Source organism: Pseudophryne corroboree, chromosome 2, assembly GCF_028390025.1.
Source record: "Pseudophryne corroboree isolate aPseCor3 chromosome 2, aPseCor3.hap2, whole genome shotgun sequence".
Taxonomy (NCBI): Eukaryota; Metazoa; Chordata; class Amphibia; order Anura; family Myobatrachidae; genus Pseudophryne; species Pseudophryne corroboree.
The window spans coordinates 331,549,043-331,553,231 of record NC_086445.1 but is presented as its reverse complement, the minus strand read 5'-3'; positions in this window follow the sequence as shown (position 1 = coordinate 331,553,231).

Below are 4,189 nucleotides of genomic sequence, written 5' to 3'. Positions count from 1 at the left end.
CACTGTCAAAATGGCCACCGCCCCTGAACCCCCACCACGTGGCAGGCAGCGCTCGGAGATGGAGTGAGAGATAGCAGACGTCTTGAAGGCTATGGGGCAATGCTGAAGGAGCGTCACAATCCCCTCGCTAAAATAGCAGGTCATGAGGTCTCGTAGAATGATCAAATAATAAATGCTGTATAATGTACAGTATACACACCCAAAACAAGGAGTTTAAGCAACAGTGTGGTTCATTAAAGTCAGGGATGTGGTACAGTACAGTAAGTCAGCGGCCAAGTCCCCTAGCCATTAAGGCTTAATATCACTGCTTACAGTATATTTAGACATGAGCTTGTGTACAGTATCTGTTATGAGGTGTTTTTTTCACTGACACTATTATTTGTTTCTATTGTAATATACAGAGGCGGCAAACTAGCCAAATGGGAATAATCAGCTTCTGCTGAATAAAATGAGATGCTACAGTACATGCCTATATTCTGTGTGTGACTGCGGCTCTATGAAATGAAATCTGAAAATGTAAATATGAAATGCATTTCTAATGTGCGGCATTATGTGTATAAGGTGTACTACAATATTTTCTGGCGTAACATAAGGAAAGGGCACTACTGCATGGTCTAATGCAGTGGTTCTCAAACTCGGTCCTCAGGACCCCACACAGTGCATGTTTTGCAGGTAAACGAGCAAGTGCACAGGTGTATAAATTACTCACTGACACATTTTAAAAGGTCCATACAGTAGGTAGAGCTAATTATTTCACTTGTGATTCTGTGAGACCTGCAAAACATGCACTGTGTGCGGTCCTGAGGACTGAGTTTGAGAAGCTGTGGTCTAATGTAAATAAAGATCAATGTGGTTGGGTGTAATGTGAATAAGGGGCAATACTGTTAGGAGTAATGTGGTACTATCATATGATGTAACGAGAATAAGAGACACTATTGCATGATATAATGTGAATAAAGTTGCAGTACTGTGTTGTGTCATTTCATCTTGGGGTATTATTGTGTTACCATGCCCCTTCCCAGCAAGAACATGCACTGTTTTGGGCTGGCACTAAATGTGCACATTGTTCCTATTTAAAATATAGGGGGTAGGAGCGCCAAAATGGGTGATGGTGCTGGGAAAGGGGTGCAGGGTTAGAGGCGGAACTAGCATCTGTGCAAGAGGGCATCAGCCAAAATCTAACCTAGGGCATCATGTTGGTCAGGTATGGCTCTGATAATACTGTATACTGTACTCTTACTGTACTTTGCATTCAATAGAGATACTGTTTGCACACAGGTTTTACATGAATCATTGGCAATGCTGCAGGAGTGTCTCATTAGGCAATCTAAAATATACCACGACTATGGGTGGGGATACAGTAGGTAAGTTCTGTCACCATAAGCTGTCTGCTGTGTATAGCAGATTTCCGTCTGGGATGCATTTGTGTGTTTGTAATAAGAATTTTTTTTTTTACTGTACATTTAGTGGATACAGTATTTCTCCCCCATAACGGCACATCATACTGTACAGTTACCCCATGTACTGTACCGTACCATACTGTATAATGGAATATTTATTGGAAAAGCATCAATATTAATGTAAAAAAAAAGTATTTATTACAACATCCGATTCCATGTACTGTACTGATCAAAATGTACAGTACTCATATTCAGGACTTATAAAACAGAAAATAACTGTTCATACACAGCAATAACATTACTACTGTATAATATTCTACATTAGCTTATGCAATAATCAGACAAAGGAAATTTTATAAACATTTTTAATAATGCACCAATTTAAAATTGTAAACAGAAAATACAGTACAGAACTACATATTTGTGGCTTGACAATTTCTTTCAACTATAACAGGTAATACTTTATACAGGTGATTTATATAATTATTACAATGTTCAGGTGTGAGTACTTCTAGCCAAAATGTCTTTATCCCATCCAATAGCTGCTGTTTTGTTGTTGGCTTCGCAACACTCCTAATGTACCTCTTCAATTGAGCCCACACTAATTCAATTGGATTCATGTCTGGTGATCTAAAAAAAAAAAAAAAAAAAAGAGTATAGAAAAAAAGTTAGTAAAATTAATGACATTGAATAGAGAAAATTAAACATACGGTATTGTACTGTTTATTAAACAAAAAAATACATTTACAGTACTAGAGTGCTATCCAAAATTTTACTTGTACACTGTTGAAAGAATACTCACTCTGGTGGTGTGCGTTCCCAATTCATACCTTTCTCTTCCAGAAATTTGGCTGAGGCAGAGTGTTTAGGATCATTATCTTGGAATATCCTATGGTGAGTTGGGTAATATTTATTCACAAATTTCACCATACATCCCTCTACTATTGTTTCTTGGAAAAATTTCTTATCCATGATCCCTATAGAAATAAAAAAAATGTTGTTCATTAATAAGCAACTCATTTTATTGTGCAGTTACATGTACAGCATGTATTTTTACAGAACACAGGCACAGAATAAAGTATAGTACCTTCGAAAAATAATAGGGGACCAGCTCCTAATCGTGATATGCCTCCCAATACATGGACTTTTAATGGATGCTTTGGGCGTGGTTTTAATGAGATATGGTTACGTTTCCGGAATGACATTCTGGAGAACCGCTCAAAGGCAACAGACGATTCATCTGTGAAAATGATATCATGAAATGTTTCACCACTCTCAATCCATCGCCGTGCCTGTTCAACTTTATTTTCTTTATTCACATCTCTTATCATGGGAGATATCCTGTGAAGAGCCAAAAATAATGAATCATATACAGTAATGAAAGAGATTACTGTATATACAGTAGGCTGTATGTGCAGTATACTGTATTCTATACCTACTGTATACATTAAACTGTACACACATTACAGTATATACAGAGTAATATATATATATATATATATATATATACACACATACATACAAACACAGTATACAGTATGTAATCATCACAATAAGCCGGCAATGCTTCATTGCTGTCTCTGAGTGCCTATACAGTAGGTATCTCTTTTGGGATAGATTTTATATATATATATATATATATATATATATATACATACACACACATACTGTATATAGTATAAAGTACACACTCTGTATAATGATTTATGGCATTGTTAATTATATCACTTATCAAGGGATTATTAAGTGAATAAGTGTGCATTTACTGTATGGTTTATACTGCTTTCAGTATTTTACCTTGTTGCGCCAAAGGTCCATCCCATTTTCCATCGCATTTTTATGACGCTGGTGGCTGATATGTCCAGGTCATACTTGGAATGGAGAATTTGTTTTATTTGCAAAGCAGTATGCTCATCATCCTCACGAGTTAGTTCCTCCACAATTTGTTGCACTCTCCTACAGTACAATACAGTATGAAAAATATGAATTAATGAACAGCACAATCACAGTTAGATTAAGTGTTTTTTTTTTATTTCCAAAAAATTGTCTATTGTATACAGCAAGTCATTTAAACATTACAGTACTGAACAGTACGTACCATGTCCATTTTGTAGGAAATACAAATCTGGGCGTTGTTCTCTCCAAAGCATGATAGCGCACCGTTTCTAAAGTGACTATAATGCCACTTTCCTTGAGCCATGCATGGATCTCTTTGATGGTTTTATTTTCTTTTCTCATGTTGGCGATTATCTTGCTCATAGTTTTGTTGATAGTTACTGGCATGTTGTCCAACTGTAATTCCTTTATGGAGAAAAAACATTTGTGAATACGGTAATCTACAATTTACACATCTGAAAATTTGTAAGAGTTTTATGATAAAAGTTAATACTGTACATGTTTACTATATAGTACCTGATGTTCAAATTTTAGTACTGTATACTGTACAGTACTGAAAATACCACATCAGTGTTATGGACTGCAATTAGTTTCCTGTATAAAACAGATACAGTAAATAACCCTCCTTGGAAGTGCATGGGCCCTGTGAGACTTACAGTAGTGTACAGCATAAGGGGCGACTGACATGATGTACAAGCATTACATACAGTACATGTCAGTACTGTATGTAAATTCTTCAATTATTGCCATACAACAATGCTGCTTGCTGTATATTAAATACTGTAGGCCTAGAAATGTGCATCTCAATATGGTAGTTAAAAAACATAGGGGCCTATGGGGATAAGCGAGTTCTATGCACATTAAAAATGGCCGCTGACCGTGAACCCCCACCA